This window comes from Typopeltis vanoorti, chromosome 3, assembly GCF_054136105.1.
Source record: "Typopeltis vanoorti isolate ZY-2024b chromosome 3, IOZ_Tvanoo_1.0, whole genome shotgun sequence".
Lineage (NCBI taxonomy): Eukaryota > Metazoa > Arthropoda > Arachnida > Uropygi > Thelyphonidae > Typopeltis > Typopeltis vanoorti.
In genome coordinates, this window is record NC_143551.1 from 59,628,463 (window position 1) to 59,646,839 (window position 18,377).

At 33.5% G+C, this 18,377-nt stretch overlaps 1 long non-coding RNA gene across 2 annotated transcripts in view; it reads right to left on the reverse strand.

Annotated features, from left to right (window-relative positions):
• Positions 1 to 341: 341 nt before the first annotated feature.
• LOC150108185 (uncharacterized) overlaps positions 342 to 18,377 on the reverse strand; it is a 36,193-nt gene continuing 18,157 nt past the window's right edge. For both annotated transcript variants that reach the window (XR_016548121.1, XR_016548120.1), the window contains exons 2-3: positions 15,994 to 16,123; positions 342 to 763 (exon numbers count right to left, since the gene is read on the reverse strand). This is a non-coding gene — a long non-coding RNA (uncharacterized LOC150108185). The remainder of the gene's footprint in view (positions 764 to 15,993; positions 16,124 to 18,377) is intronic.

The following is an 18,377-nucleotide window of genomic DNA, read 5'->3' on the forward strand; positions in this document are numbered from 1 at the left end:
TCATATGCAAACTTTGTTTGCTTACACTTGGATAAAGGATGAAACCAAGAATATAATTTCTTGGCATCTTTAATTTATAGTATAACCAAGTGAAAAAAACTTTAAACATCTTTGCATTATAGAGGATGCAATGCAGTGACCATGAATGATTTTAAGAAAGGATATAAAATACACAGCTAAAGCTGTTCTCTAATATCAAGTTCTATGACTTGAAGGTTAAACAGTAATCATAACATCAATATCACAAAAAATATTTTAATAACAGAAAATTTACATAGAAAATATGCAATATGATATATATATATATATATATATATATAATTACAAATGTTTCACCACGTATAAATTTAAACCAAAGAAAGCATTGTTTTTCTTCACTGCACTCCATAACATGTTACTCTTGAAAAGCTGGCAATGATTGTTATGTGCTTTATATGCAAATAACAAAACTCCAAAATTGAACAAAATATTTGTAGCCCTTTAAGCTATATTCTTACTTTTCTGAAACATTCTTGAATTATAATTAAACTGCTAGAATGGATTTTAAAAACCTTCCCATAATTCAAACATTTGACAGCTTTCTTTTCATATCAGGCTCAGATGATTATGCTATGAAGTTTTGGATATCTTTATTTTATTATTATTATTTTCTCTTTCAGCTTTACTTCCAAGTCGCAAAAGCTGTCACTACAATCCTAGATTAAACAAGTTAGTTATCTGAATTTAAATCAGAAGAGCAATATCCAACATTTTTCACTGTTGCCTAAAAACCAGAGGGGAAAAAAACTTATGTAAAAATTATTTTAATGTTTCAAAAATAAAATAATTGCAAATTCCTTTTAAAATAATTTAAAATTTTTGCCCAAGTATCCAAGATATCTGTAGGGCAATGACAATCAAAATACGAAAACAAAAGCATTTTAAAAGCATCATCATAGTGTAAGTAAGGCAAGCAGTCAAGATAGATAATTCTCGATTAAAATATTGTATATATTTACACCAGACCTCCCTGGAGTCAAGACTCAATTGTGGAAGGCACAAATTGTTACACACAAAGTTCATCAAACCATAACTGTGTGGAAAGGCTTATATTCATCGGTATAGATGTGAACAAAGATTGATAATAAAATAACTATCTATTAACTTAATTGCTAATATTTCACTGGTATTCAATTCAGCATCTTCAGAGCACGCAAAGTTTGTTACAGTAGCGAGACAACCACAATCCAGTGTAAACAGTAGGACTAGTATGAGCAATTGTAGTGTGTAACACAAAGGCCAAAGCCGGATTAAGGACGTCTAAGGAGAAGAATAGATTTGTCGGCGAATGTTCGAGAACTGCCAATCTCGTGATGTTGTCTGGGGTTCTCGTAACTACGCACAAGACATGTACGGGGACATTTGGGGTCCAATAACCTTGAAAAAAAGTGCAGGGGCAATGAGAGATATAAGGCTCGGAGTTATGTTAAGAAGGGCTTCCTATTTTCATCTTGCTTGATCTACCCATGAGAAGTTGAGGTGCCGTAAGTCGGTCCACCTGAGGCAGTTTTCCAGTGTGAAGCAAAGGATAATCTGGAGGACAATCTAAGGAGAAATCTTGCCATGTGAATCCAAGCCTTGCCTCTCCATTTGAGTACATGCATGCCCACTGTCATATGACTTTCCTCACCAGTCAAATTATTAGAGAAGATGAAGCGACTCCTCATCAATGCCCTGAGACTCTTTTAAAGGAAAGGAAAAGAAGTAAAAACCCGGAACAGAGAAGAGACCTCTGAAGCACCAGAAGAAAATAACAAACAAGGAGGGAAGATGTATGCAAGACAGTCAGAGACCCACGTGAGTCTGTAATGTTCATTTTTTTTATGTGTGTGACTTTAGATAATTCCCCTAAAGAACTGCTGAACTGATTAGTAAAAAAAAAAAAGTAGCAATTTTTCTTATGTGCATGAGTCACCCATAGATCTATGCTAAACTGTAAACAAGCCAAATGTCAGCTAAATCAGCTAACGCCTTTTTATTCCCGTATACGGGGAGTAGGCGAGGCCATTTAGCCCTATCTAACTTTTGGAGACTGAGTGGGCAGTTCAATCTCCACTGGTACCAATCAGAGATAGATGGCCCAAGGCTATCACTAATTAAGCGGTACAGTGAAGAGAGACGGCTCAAATGTGCCGCCATCTCGTGGTCCCTAACCCTAACACAATATATTTAATGTCTGAAATAATGTGGGTTCTACGGTCGATTTTCTTGAGTTTACAGGACAAAAAACCCGAGTTTCTGGGAGGAAAAACCTGCTTGCTCATGCCAGAGATCGACTAACTCGGGAACCGGTCGAAAAAAGGCTTAGAAAAATTTCCTCTAGTCGCCGACTAGACTTGAAACCAAACGTGAGAGTAGTAAATTTCCTTAAGATGAAATTGGATTAATTTGAAATTCTTTTAATCTTTGCATGTGCTGAATTAATTTCTTGTTGAAATGTTTAACTCAGAAAGGATGAAAGCATGTCAGTATAATTGCCAATCATATAACTAAGCCTTTAAAATTAAGAGTGAGAGAGCTTAGGAGTTATATGATGTGTGTGTGGTGTGTTGGATTCTGATTATGTAGAGATTAGAGTAATTATTATTTGCTTCAGAATCCAACATGATCTTCCATCACATAGGCAAAACTTGTAAATATTATTTAACGTAAATCACTTATTTTACAATTAAATATTCATATAACTACCTTAATTTTGTCTAATATTAAATTGCTTAATCAAAGAAATGTTTTAATGGTAAATAATTCTGTATTAAATATTATTAAGCTGTTTTATTTATTATTTTGTCAATATTGTAAGAACTTATATTTGTAATTTAACTGCGTATTAATTGAAATGTAAATAGTCTATTTCTGTTATAGAAGTTTAGAGTTATGCAATAGCTCAATTTTATTATATTTTATTTGTTGTCATGGAGACGCACAAAGAAGCGAGCGCGAGTGGAACAGAGCATGAGCTAGGAGAAGGATAATAAAAAAAAATTATATAGAGGTAACAAGAGAGAGTTGGAACGGAAATTTTGAAGTGAAAGGAAGCAAGGGTATAAACTAGACAGGTGGAAGTAAATAAAAAGTTCTCAAGGGCGGGATAATAATTATAAGCGAAAAAAGACGAAGTGAATTTTATAGTTAGCTGAAAGTAAAGTCAGCAGTGATAATTAAAGGAATTTAATGCCGCAATCAGATAATATGAAGAAACTGGACGTTCAGTGAAGAATTCTGATTAAACCCAGTTAATCTAGAATTGCGACTTAATTCTAAATCGCCCTAAGCAGAACTGCACAGTGTTTAATTATTTAATGAGTGGTAACAAGGATAATCAAAGTACCTTACAGTTGATATCCATAGTCATGAAGCGTGATTAATAGTGTTTTAGTTATAACTGCGGAGAAGTCTTATAAATGTGTTCTTAAGTGCGACAAATATATTTTGAAAGTTATTCGCAACGTAATTGATGTACTAGGAACTGTTTCTGGTAAGCACTGACATATTGATCATTTTCAATGTATGAAGAATTGAATGTTAGTTACGCTACATTTAACCTAACTTTAACTGTGGAAATTCTTTACGAATGAGAATTTGAAAATAAAAATTGTTGAGAGATATTTACAGCTGTCAGTGCCTGCGGTGTTCTTTAAGTGTATAACATAGCTGAGAACTGTGTGGAAACCATTCAGATGGGAAGTTCTATTGTGTTTAATTAAGTGTAGGAATTTTGTGACTCAGAAACTGAGAAAGTGTATGTAATGTTTGGAAGATTGAACTAATGTGATTGACTTGACCTAATATTTAACTTTATTGTATTGTTTAAAATTAGAGGTAGAATTTATGTATGTGTCATATAGCTTATATTAAATGTTTTATTTTGTTAATCTAATTATTGTGTTTGCCTGAATTCCTTTTTATTGCACCGTTCATAAAAATTCGAATCTTGCGGGTGCCCCAAGTAGAATAATAATAATTGATTCGGCCTAATGAGAAGACTGCTAACTTAATTAAGAATTGATCCTACTATTTTATATAGACTAATCTAAAATAGGGTGGCGCAGTATAATTATAAATTTCCCTACTTTTGGATCAGTGATCAATTCGCAATTAGTTATTTTATTTATAAGAGTGACTTGAAACTAGATGGTAAAATAGAACACAACATGAAAATAGAACGTCACGACAGGTGCAATGCTAGAAGATTAATTACTGTTGCTATACACAGCTAAATAGTTCCTTGTTATGTGTGAAGAAATTTTAGTAATTGTGAAGTGGAATGTACTAAATTGAGTTTAACTGAGAATATATATATAAAGTCCCTTGAATATCATGCTTGAATAATTGTTTAAGAATAAGAATTTCTTTTGTGAATGAAGCTTAATTACTTGCACTGTATATAATTCCTTGACCTGTTATTAAATGTTGATTGTTTTTTTTATACAATGTTTCTGGCTCAGTTTAATCTTTTGCAATGCACTGATCCTAAATAAAATCGGACCTGTAAGGTGGGAAACTGTAAAGTGGGAACCCAGAAGTTATTAATGATTTAAGAGGCTTAAACTAGAAAATTTTTGGTCATGACTGCAAACTGTGGCTAAGTTATGATATGAGTAAATTCTTTGTTCAACAAGGGTATTAATGCTTTCTTGTGTCATAAGGGGAACTTCTGAGGTGCAGTCAAAATAATTGAAATAAATATCTAGAGATCCCAGACACAGGGAGGAATACTTAAAGTAGAACAAAGACAGAATTAGAGATTGACATAAGCATAGTGATAAAAAGTGATTTACAAAGTATTACATAGTAAATTACAAACATTACAATAAACGACAAACAAATATTATATTACATAAATATTACAATATCCCCTCTCCTGCTCCTATTCATGAGGTTTTGCAAATTGCATTCCTCAATCTGTCTTCATATCCCACTTTCCAAAGACCAGTAACCACCTTAGTCAGTCTTATGTGGACCTTTCTAATATATCCTCATCATCATGAAAAACAGGAGATCAAATCTATGCACAATCCATATGAAGCCTGATCAAAAACATAACACCATATTTGATGTTATGTTTCCTACAATGGAAACATAACATCAAATATGGCATCACTGCTATATTTGATGCATGCCAGCCTGGCTGGCCGAGTGGTTAGCATGTCTGCTCTCCACTTAAGAGGCTGCGGGTTCAAATCCCGCCATGGGAATGGATGTTTGTGATTCTGTGAAAATACTAATGGTGGTGTTTGGTGGTAGATGGTGGTTCATTGTAGTTAGTGGAGACAGAAAGCTGTAGAGTAGGTGCCCTCCCTCGATGAGTCTTTGGACTCCCTGGAGGTGTCATGTAATCCACTCTATATATAGTCTTGACAAGTAACAGACTGATTTGGAGGAAAATTGTAGATAGGAAGTTAGTAATGATATAATTTTTTTCATGTAGTACTATCATATCCTGTACACCCCTTGAGGGTACATGGCAGGAATTTGATGATGATGATGATGATATATAAAAAGATAAGCTGAAATTTGAAACGTTTTCATGTCACGTTTTTTGTCTGGCATATATAATATAACATATATGGTGTGAGTAGTGTAATTATTTTTATATAAAAAATTTAAGGAAAATAATGGTTTTTTTTAAATAGAAAAATATTAAATGTTGCACTATTTTTATATAATATATTTTTTTTAATAGAAAAATATTAAACGTTGCACTATTTTTATAGATATTTTTAATTATATAAGACAAAGCTAATATTGAACAAAAATGGCTGTTTTCAAGTCTTAGCAAGCAGTGCAACAACAAGGCGACTCGCAGCAAAGGTGGAGCAAGCTCCAAGCATCTGATCCAAAAATAACCAGCTTACCAGCCCGGAACTTGGGGGGGGGGGACTTGGCAACAGGGAGACAGAGCCCCTAGTAACAATAATAATATCATATGATGAATTCACAATGAACTGATGGTTCCACTCATTTGCCATCTCATTCAATCTATTCAGGTCCTCCTGTAGGGCCAAAACAACTGCTTGATTTCTCATTCTCCTCAGTTTTGCATTATCTGCAAACAGATGCATGTTTCTCACATATACAAGACTACTTGTATATATGAAATACATGACTTCTGCATTACTTCAACCATGGTATCTCTTCTAGGTCTGGCTCCCACTGATGAGACCTCAATAAAGATCGAAACCAGTAAGGGTAGCCCTTCCCATAATGCATAGCACTATACACACACATCCATTAGGGTGTGTGTGTGTGTGTGTGGGGGTGCTTTGCATTATTGGGATACTAAGGCAATTGATGTGAAGACAATAACCACTATATACAAGTAGCCCCCAGTGACAAAGATACTTAATGTGCAAACAGTGTTTGCTCACACTTGGATCAAGGATTAAACAAAGAATATAATTTCTTGGCAGCTTTAATTTATTAGATGTATATTTCTAGTTAAACCCATAACAATATTACTAATATACAAGTAACATAACAATGGCTCCTTAAGGCACAAGAAATTAGTAATTTCTTCCAGGATACTGCACTCTTATACTAGGGTTCCCATTTGTCCTGTTTTTTTATAAAAATGTCCCAAGTTAATTCTAAAAGTCCTGCTTTTTTAAGTATCCTTCAGGGAAAAAACAGATAAACAGATTTTATCTTGTTTTTAGTACCAATTTCTATTACAATGTTGATAATAATAAATTTTATTTATAATAATAATCATTAGTATTATAAATAATATAACTAACTAATAATAACTAATGGCAATGTTCTTTTTTCCCATGCTTCTGTTATAACAGTATCTTACTTGATCAATACTTTGCGTGTTATAATTTTTATCATTTTCTACCCCTATAATGCCGAAATGTAAGTGCAGTATTAATGATAATATTAGAATAGAATAGAATTTCCTTTCATTAAAGGTGTAGATGAAAATGTGGAATGTACTTTATGTAACTGTAAATTTTGTATTTCGCACGGTGGTCGGTTAGACGTAGTCAACCACATGAAAACGGAAAAACAAAGCTGCTGTTCGAAGTAAGGCTTCCAACTGCAGTATAAGTAATTTTTTAACTGTGAAAACCAAGAGTGAAAGGGAAAAAGAGTTATCACTGGCAGCACAGGAAGCAACCGTCGCATATCACACAGCAGTAATAACCACAGCTTTAACTCCAAGAACTGCACAACAACCATCGTGAAAAAAAATTTTCAACGATAAATTCAGGTGTTTGCAAACAAAGTGCAAGGCAATAATAACCAACGTTATTGCGCCATTAGCAACAAAGTAAATTGAGAAAGAGCTAAAAGAAGCTTGTTTCATATCAGTACTAATCGATCAAACCACTTTGACATGAAATTAGTGCCTCTGGTCATTAGATACTATCATCCAGAAAAAGGTGTGAAAGTGAATTTGTTGGAATTAGTTAATTTAGGTGGTGAAACTTCAGAACTTTTATTTTTTATGTGTTGGAAGTGTTACAGAAGTTAGATCTCCTGAAAAAGGTTACTGCTATATTAGTAGATAATACAAACTTTGGTGGAAAGAAGAGAAAAGGAGAGAATAATCTGTACTTCAAAATGCAAGAAAACACTGTGAACAATTTAATTGGAATTGGTTGCCCTGTACATGTGATACATAATGCTGTGCAGACTGCCTCAGATTGCTTACCTATCGATCTTCAGTTAATAATTAACAAGATTTACCAATATTTTCACATATATTGTGTACGAGTTGAGGAACTTAAATCATTTTGTGAATTCACAAACACAGAGTATAAAACTGTTTTGGGTAGCAGCAAGACAAGATGGCTCTCTCTCTCTCTCTTTTGCCTGCAATCCAGAGGACGAGTGACATGTTCCCTTCATTGAAGTCATATTTTCTTTCTATTGACAAATGTCCTATCAGTCTCAAAAATTTCTTTGAAAATCCACTTTCAATTACACTCCTGCATTTCCTTGCCAGCCAGCTAAAAACCTTTTATGATACCATTAAATGTATTGAAAAGCAAGATATAACAGTAATTGAAGTGAAGGATGAAACAGACAAACTGGTGGAAAGGTTAAATTGTAGGAAGGCAGAAAAGTTTCTTACAACAACTGTGAGAAAACAGTTGCAAGAATTAGAAAAAGTACACATAACAGTTGAAAAGTTTGAAAGCTATGTAGTAGATTTCTACTGCACCTGTACTGAATATATTCAGGAGTGGTCATTAGATACTATCTAATTTCTCACACCTCTTCAGTCTATGGATTGGATTAATTTGAAGGGAAAGGATCCTGTGACTTGGAAGAACATACAAGAAAGCTCAGTGATAAATGGTGTGAAATGTTTGCTCATTTTACAAAGCAGGGTATAAATTCTGGGAGTATTAAATGCCTAGTTAGTTTTTGTTTAGCACTGCCAGGAACTAATGCAGCGCTGTTGCACGTGTGTTTTCATTAATAAATGCGCTCTGGACAGATGAAAAAAAACAGACTTAAAATTGAGACAGTAAAAGCTTTAATCATTGTAAAGAAACATTTTAAGAATTTCTCTTGTGCTAAGTTCTATAATCAAATATCAAAAGAAAAAAAAATTCTTGAATAGGTCCATAAATCTGATAAATATTTTTCTAATTAAATATGTTTGTGATTAATAATCCTTTTTTAAAGTGGATTTAATGTTAATGTATATTTATAGCAGTATTTAATTTAAAGTGCAACATATATATCATAGTTTTATTTATGGTTTTCTTAATTTTTAAGATGTCCCATTTTTTCACAAAATGTCCCAGGTTTTTTAATTTCAGAATGTCCCAGATTTTAGTAAAACATTATGGGAACCCTATCCTATACATAACTTGCTCATGCCTAACTCACAGACAGTTACTTATCCAATCTAAGTATACTACAGTATATGCATCTTTCTTGTCCCATATGTTCATCACCTTGTTACAGTAGGTAAAACATGACCTCCCTTTAATAAACCCATGCTGACAACCACAGATAACACTGTGTTATTAACCCATTTCTGTATCCTAGCTCTCACCAAACTCTCCAACACCTTAACTTCAGATTATAGATCAGCATGTAATCTGTAATAGCCTTATCACCACCTTTATGAAGACATTAATTGTGAAGTGGAACAATTTTACCTTCCTTCCACTCCTTTGGGGTTTCTACTGTTGGAAGACACTTGTTAACCAGGTAAGTCAACTGATGTTAACTCCCTGGAATAAGCCCTTAAGACAGGCGATATGTCATCAAGCTTACTTAACTTAAGCAGGAAAGGAAGGTAACTGTTGGTAAGAACAATAAAAGTGCAATATAAGCAGAAATTAGCAAATCAGACTAGGAAAAATCTTATGGAGTTTTTCAATATGTTAGAAGTAGAATAATTATGGCAAGATAATGTTAATGGGTGAAAGGGGTAGATCAGAAACTGCTGCAGAGGACTGTCTATATTCAGTGAGCACATCGTTCTTAGTGTGAAATCAGAAGTAGCTCAAGTGTAGAGGTACTCCAAGGTATGACAATGATTTTCCTACTAAACTATAGATTCATTTTCTTCATTAACCACACCTCTAATAATGGAATCTCCATACATTGCTATTCTTGAAACATTCATCATCTCTTTCTATACTTTCCTTCATTCTATCATTTTACACTCTTTCATTCCTTTCCACCAAATGTTTAAGATCACACATATTCCTCATTCTGAACAACTCATTCTTCAAATCTTGTATTCTGGCAATTTCACTTTGTTGCTCCTACAGCCTTGCCCCCCCCCCCCTTGTTCTACTGTTTTTTTTTCTATTTCCTAATTTCTACTTTCTTTTGCTTCCATGTCACTTACTTTTGTTTTTTTCATTTGTATATTCTTTCACTCCCACAGTTTCACTTGCTTTTGTTCCATTATTCACATTCTTTTGTCCCACACTAGCTTTCATTTCTTCGGTTTGTTCCACATTTGCTGATAACTTTTAGTCCAGTAAAATATTGCATTCTACAAATTCATACCTTCTCTCATCTACTGTTTAGCATCTCTACAAGCACATCTTTCACATTTCACCATGCACACGTTACACTGACGGCATCAAACCATTCTCAAAAATATGTAATCAAAAACATTTGATTGCTGCATAGTGTGCAGATCTTGTTTGAACAGCTTTTTTGTTTTGTTCAAGGCAAGCTTCAGAATTCAATAAAAACAAAGTTAGTAACAAATCCACAAAGTCCAACATTCATGCAGTTATACTAAGCTATCAAAAAGACAATAGTCAACTAAATGAAACAGTATCACAAATTACTACACAAAACAGCCTATTTCAGAAGCTTTTGAGCAATAAGTATGTTAAGTATGTTTGGGCCCCTCTATCATAAGAAAGAAAGGAAGAAATTAATAAATGATTGATAAAATAATTTCCCCAAAGGGGATAACCAAAGACCATCAGATTTGTTTAAACTTGGACAATGTAAACAGGTCTCAATTTTTGGGTAATATATATATGTTCCATAAGGAATCTGCTCTTGTATGAGCTTTATTTTCTTCCATAGTATTCTATGTTTAATAGAGATATCATGTTCAGCTAATCCACATTGCTGAGGTTCATAGTATTGGATATAAGATTTATGTTTCTTGTGGTGGACAGCAGCAGCAGCAGACCTGCCAGACTGTCCAAAGTAAAGCTACAGGAGCAAAGATCTGGTAGATACTTGGAAAGTTAAGTGGAGGAAGCCTGTCCATAGATGAAGAAAATAAAGTAGAAAATTTTTTGACAGGACAAAAGGACACTACTAACATGAAAATTTTGCATCATTAAAATAATTTTCATGTAAGTTTTTTTTTCATCTCAATTTTTTTGGCAATTATAACAGCTTATATATCCATTCTTAAACAAATATTTTTTATTATTATACATTTTCTTCTCTATAATTCAAAGATAAATATTGTAGCTCAAATGATACAACTTTCAGGGTTTTCTTTCTGAGCCCCACCAACTACAAGTACTGCAAGGTTTTGCATGTTCACACATGAACCCTTCAGTGTGGAAACCATGCGTAGGTGTAGTCTTGGCCACTACCATTTACACTGGCTTAAAGCCTTCTGAAAATTCATAAGCTAGTTAAAGGCTTCATATCATGATTTGCCATCAGAAATGGTAATTTTATGATTAATGTAAGCAAGTGTACATTGTTCAGATAATCTGAGATGTTGCAAAAATGTTTTTTGATCTTGAAAATCAATGGAACAATATGAACATGCTAACTTCTTGGCTGATAATGACTGAGTGTCTGACTGGAAAGTCACAATACTGTGATAATTCCTATCGCAATTCAACTCCAGATGCACAAGTGCCCTTAAGGCATCCATTTCTAAACCACATATACATTTAATGCTAAATGTTGCTGGTATTTCAGTTAAAGGTATACTCTTTTCTTGAGAATAAGAAACAAGTGAGGATTTATTTTCACACATAAAAGTGCTATTGTTTGCTGCACATTCTATAGTTTTCCCATATTCTGAACTCTCCATTTTCTGTTCCTTCACAGAAACTGGGCATGAATGATTCACCAGATCATTCAAAGAAAGAGCAGCAGTTCCACAAAACTGACAGTCCCAAACATCATTGGAAACACTGCTAAGCTTTGTCTTTTGCATCATTCCATTAGACTGAACAGAATACATTCGGTGTATACTCTTAAAGTGAAATGTAAGAGCTTCAAAACTTTCAAACAGAGAATCATTGCAAGCTGAACATTTCCAAAGTGTTTGTATAACTTTCACTTTATTGTCTGGCATATTAGATGGCTGTTGCCAAGCTGCAGAATTTTCTTCTTTCAGAAGTGATTCAACCTTTACAATTTTATTTGCATTCTCTTTATCATCTGGTACATTAGATACATGTTGCTGGACTGCAAAATTTTCTTCATTCAGAAGTGATTCAACCCTTACAATCTTAACTGTCTCTTTCTCATTAGACTCAGATATGGCAGCATTTGAATGACATGCAATGTGAGAAACATATCCAGATCGTTTATGAAACCCTAAACCACATCTGCCACACCAGTATCGAAATAGCACTTGATCAGAAGGATTTTTCTCATCTATCCGATGCAAGTACACAGAACACGAGTTCATATATCGCAATAATTTTTCACAATTATGTGTATGAAATGATACCGCATCTACTAAACGATGACCACAGCGTAAGCAAAATCCTTTCCTATTGTTTGCTGCACTTTCTATAATTTTCCCATATTCTGAACTCTCCATTTTCTGTTCCTTCACAGAAACTGGGCATGAATGATTCACCAGATCATTCAAAGAAAGAGCAGTAGCTCCACAAAACTGACAGTCCCAAACATCATTGGAGACACTGCTAAGCTTTGTCTTCTGCATCATTTCATTAGACTGAACAGAATACATCCGGTGTACACTCTTAAAGTGAAATGTAAGAGCTCCAAAACTTTCAAACAGAGAACCATTGCAAGATGAACATTTCCAAAGTGTTTTTATAACTTTCACTTTATTGTCTGGCATATTAGATGGCAGTTGCCAGACTGCAGAATTTTCTTCTTTCAGAAGTGATTTAACCTTTACAATTTTATTTGCATTCACTTCATCTGGTACATTAGATACATGTTGCTGAACTGCAAAATTTTGATCATTCAGAAGTGATTCAACATTTACAATTTTATTTGCATTCTCTTTATCATCTGGTACATTAGATACATGTTGCTGGACTGCAAAATTTTCTTCATTCTGAAGTGATTCAACCTTTGCATTCTCTTCATCTGGTACATTAGATACATGTTGCTGGACTGCAAAATTTTCTTCTTTCAGAAGTGATTCAACCTTTACAATTTTATTTGCATTCTCTTCATCTGGTACATTAGACACATGTTGCTGGACTGCAAAATTTTCTTCTTTCAGAAGTGATTCAACCTTTACAATCTTAACAGTCTCTTTCCCATTAGACTCAGATATGGCAGCATTTGAATGATATGACTGAACAGAATACATCCGGTGTACACTCTTAAAGTGAAATGTAAGAGCTTCAAAACTTTCAAACAGAGAACCATTGCAAGATGAACATTTCCAAAGTGTTTGTATAACTTTCACTTTATTGTCTGGCATATTAGATGGCTGTTGCCAGACTGCAGAGTTTTCTTCTTTCAGAAGTGATTCAACCTTCACAATTTTATTTGCATTTTCTTTATCATCTGGTACATTAGATACATGTTGCTGAACTGCAAAATTTTGATCATTCAGAAGTGATTCAACATTTACAATTTTATTTGCATTCTCTTTATCATCTGGTACATTAGATACAAGTTGCTGGACTGCAAAATTTTCTTCATTCTGAAGTGATTCAACCTTTATTTTATTTGCATTCTCTTTATCATCTGGTACATTAGATACATGTTGCTGAACTGCAAAATTTTCATAATTCAGAAGCGATTCAACATTTACAATTTTATTTGCATTTTCTTTATCATCTGGTACATTAGATACATGTTGCTGAACTGCAAAATTTTGATCATTCAGAAGTGATTCAAAATTTACAATTTTATTTGCATTCTCTTTATCATCTGGTACATTAGATACATGTTGTTGGACTGCAAAATTTTCATCATTCAGAAGTGATGCAACCTTTACAACTTTATTTGCATTTTCTTTATCATCTGGTATAGTAGATACATGTTGCTGGACTGCAAAATTTTCATAATTCAGAAGCGATTCAACATTTACAATTTCATTTCCATTCTCTTTATCATCTGGTACATTAGATACATGTTGCTGGACTGCAAAATTTTGTTCATTAAGAAGTGATTCAACCTTTACAATTTTATTTGCATTCTCTTTATCATCTGCTACATTAGATATGTGTTGCTGAACTGCAAAATTTTCATCATTCAGAAGTGATTCAACATTTACAATTTTATTTGCATTTTCTTTATCATCTAGTATATTAGATACATGTTGCTGGACTGCAAAATTTTCATAATTCAGAAGCAATTCAACATTTACAATTTCATTTCCATTCTCTTTATCATCTGGTACATTAGATACATGTTGCTGGACTGCAAAATTTTGTTCATTCAGAAGTGATTCAACCTTTACAATTTTATTTGCATTCTCTTTATCATCTGGTACATTAGATATGTGTTGCTGAACTGCAAAATTTTCATCATTCAGAAGTGATTCAACATTTACAATTTTATTTGCATTTTCTTTATCATTTAGTATATTAGATACATGTTGCTGGAATGTAAAATTTTCTTCATTCAGAAGTGATTCAACCTTTACAATTCTATTTGCATTTTCTTTATCATCTGGTATATTAAATACATGTTGCTGGAGGGCAAAATTTTCTTCATTCAGAAGTGATTCAACCTTTACAATTTTATTTGCATTTTCTTTATCATCTGGTATATTAGATACATGTTGTTGGACTGCAAAATTTTCTTCATTCAGAAGTGATTCAACCTTTACAATTTTATTTGCATTTTCTTTATCATCTGGTACATTAGATACATGTTGCTGGACTGCAAAATTTTCTTCATTCAGAAGTGATTCAACCTTTATAATTTTAACTGTCTCTTTCTCATTAGACTCAGATATGGCAGCATTTGAATGATATGCAATGTGAGAAACATATCCAGATCGTTTATGAAACCCTAAACCACATCTGTCACACCAGTATCGAAATAGCACTTGATCAGAAGGATTTTTCTCTTCGATCCGATGCAAGTACACAGAACACGAGTTCATATATCGCAATAATTTTTCACAATTATGTGTATGAAATGATGCCGCATCTACTAAACGATGACCACAACGTAAGCAAAATCCTTTCCTAAAATGAACATATTCCAATGGATAGAAATTTTCTATTTCTTTTGTTGATTTGTTAAATAAGACAGTATTTGTATTAGAATTATTTGAAGTTGTGGCCTTTTTACTAGGACCTATATAATGACAAACTGTATTGTGTTTTTTAAATGAACTCATACTGTTATACAATGAATGACACTTGACACAAATGGCAACTATATTATGAATGGCTGATAATTTAAATGTCTGCTTTCCACCACATTTAACTGCATGAGAAATAAACATTTTAAGGTTTTGAAATACAGTAGTACACTGAAGACACTGAAACTCATTGTCTTTAAAGCATGCTAATATACAACCAGGCACAAGGGGAAACTTGGACACTTTAATATGCTGCACTTTCAAACAACTCCGTAAATGGGAGCGAAAGGTTTCAACAGAGAAGAAGTCAGTGCAACAGTTAGAACAAGTAACAGAAAACTTTTCTGATACTAAAGTTTGCTTTCTAAATAGAGAATTTGAAACTTTATCAACTGGTTTAGCAATTTTTTGGGTGTCAACCTCCATAGCATGGTTTTTAAATTGAAATGTATTATTTTGGGAATTCATTTCAACATTTGTATGTAGAAAGGTAATGTTTTGGACATTTAGCTTGTTTTTGAAATCTTTTCGTGCTATTTTCATTACATTTTCATTTCTGTCTTCATAAGGATATTTTACTGTATTCATAACAATAAAGCCTTCTGTATTTGGCGTTCTCTTTCTTTTGTTGTGGCAAGAATCCAGTAATATTGAGTCTGAATTTGATTTATATATTTCATCACTGGGAACATCTCTTTTATAGTTTCCATTAAGTAGCATTTCTGTTGCTGCCTCTGTGAAATTTTTATTATGCATCAGATCAGTAGATGTAGCTTCACATTTATGTTCTTCTAATGACTTTCGATTAGTGAACTGCATACAGCAGATGATACATCTCCACTCTAAATATTCAGAATTGTCTTCTGCATTAACCTCCTCCATTGTGAATTCTGATTTTTTTTTTTTTATCTAATTATGGACATCAAAAAAAGTTGATTAATTTTATTACTGTTTAAAGTGAACATTAAGTTAAATGTGAAATATTTCTTAGGCTTGAAATTAACCTGTCTCCTGGATCTGGAATAGAAGAATAAGGACTAGTTTTCTTAGTGCACATAGATTCAAAACTGTCTTCCAAACATTTTTCTCCTGGATGTAATTTTTATGATCATAAAGCTGTAGTCTCAGTTTCTCCTGTAAGAAAAATGTTTTAAGTTTAGCACATGCATCACACTTGCTAATTTTCAGAACTGTACATAATATACACAACAGCAATTAATTTTCTGCAATGCAAAAAAAAGTATTTATTATAATTATTATCATCTCCCAGGATTCAAGGGAGTCTATACAACAATCATCCACACCAGTTGTCATACTTTCTCTTAAACTCATTCACGGTGCATGCACTCACCACTTTTTCAAAAGGCAAACTGTTTCACTCACTGCTCTGTGAGAGAAATCTAGCTCTCAATCCTTTCTTAACTGTACAAAAACTTAACTTTTGCAGATAACTATGCTCTCTCCCCCCTTTCAAATAACAAAAATCATCAACCAATGTCCTATAATATCCTTTCAGAAGTTTACAGACTTCTATCAGATCATTCCTCTTTCTTCTGTCTGTCAGCATCTGCAGTCCACATAGTCTTAATCTGTCTTCATAATCTGCATTCCACAAGCCTGAAATCATCTTTGTAACTCTTCTTCGCAGCCTTTCCACAACTTCTTTATCCCTTCAAAAACCAGAAGACAAAATCTGTGCACAGTAGTCCAGGAGCAGTCATATGATGACCTGGTAAAGAGGCAAAATAACTTCCTTATCCTTCATGTCAATGTTCATTTCAGCATTGCCACCTCTGAATTGTGTTTGTAATTTTGCTCTGTGACCATTGAACTTCCACTTCCTATCCACCAAAGCTCCAAGATCCCCAGCCTCAGTTTCTCCAAGCATAATCCCACAAAAATAATATCTCATTAGTAATCTTATTGTGTCGAAGTGCATAATTTTACATTTCCTAACATTGACAGTCATTATCATTTACCCACACTTTCAGCATATTCAAATCATTTTGTAAGCGCTTTATTTCAGTAGATTCCCTAATTGACCTGCTTATCTTTGCATCATCAGGAAACAACTGCACATCTCCTGATGGGTACTTACTAATATCATTAATGTATAGAGTGAACAACAATAGTCTGACTGATCCCTGAAATACACTACTGGTCACCTTAAATCTGACAGATTTGTATCCCCCTATATATTACTTTCTGGTACTAGTCCATCTGCCACCCACTTATGTCAATACAGTTCATATTCTAATTTCATATCATGGCATCCTATCAAGTTCATTAGCAAAGTGAAATAGTATCATAATATATCCTTTCCCTTTATCCATTATGTTAGATTTAGATTTTATGGCCTCAACTACCATTTGAAATTATTATCATCACCATATTAATCTCCATAAAGTCACACTCATCTTGGGAGGTTCACTCAACCATGTATTTTTCATATTGAATCTTAAAATCTTTAACACTCCCAGTTTTCACAACATATTCTGATAATATAAATTAAAAACATTAAAATTCTACATTTTCACCTTTATATTGAGGTCATCTTCAAGAACACACACATACACAACATTAAAGAAACCACAAGCACTGTACTATTGTAAGCTACATAACATCTAAAGCTAATAAACCTGCCTAGCTTGACCTCTTATGGTAAAAAATATAAATTTAAAAAAAAAAAAAAATTAGAATAGTCCTATAATTATAATTCCTATTTTTGACATCCAGTTATTAAACCTCTATAGTTAGTCTTACCACTTTATATTACTATATTCATTAACAGCTTAGCTCTATTAATTCTATGTTTGTATTTAGCCTGGAGTCCATAAAAACTTTGCTCTTCTGCTGACCTTTCTTTATTGCAGAGTTACTTTGTCTGCTTTGAAGTAGTCAATACTGCTGTGATAGTCATTATTTTTGTTACTGTCATTTGGTACTTAATCAGTCTAAAGTACCAAAGGTCAACAGAAGAGCCACGTTTAAACAGACTAAATGCAACAACTATATTCCACAGGGCTCAGACTAGGACCTGTATCATTTAACAATTATATCAATGAAAATGTTAGTGGATTGAAGGAAAATATTCAGTTGTTTGCAGATGATGTGAAGCTGGGAAGGATTATTAGTGATAGTGGTGATGCAGTGGCCCTTTAGGAGGATTTGAATAGGCTGGACAGAGTTTGGTAGGGAGAAAAAGTGATGATTGAGAGATTGAAACTGTTGTGAGGTACAGGGCTCAATGTAGAGATCTTTTGTATGATAAAACAAAGGGAAGGAATGAGGACAAGGAGCTATCCTTGGAAGGTACAAATGGAAGTGGTGAGAAGAGGGCAAAGAGTGGCTTTTTTTTGCATGAGTTGGCTGGACCATGGAATCTGTT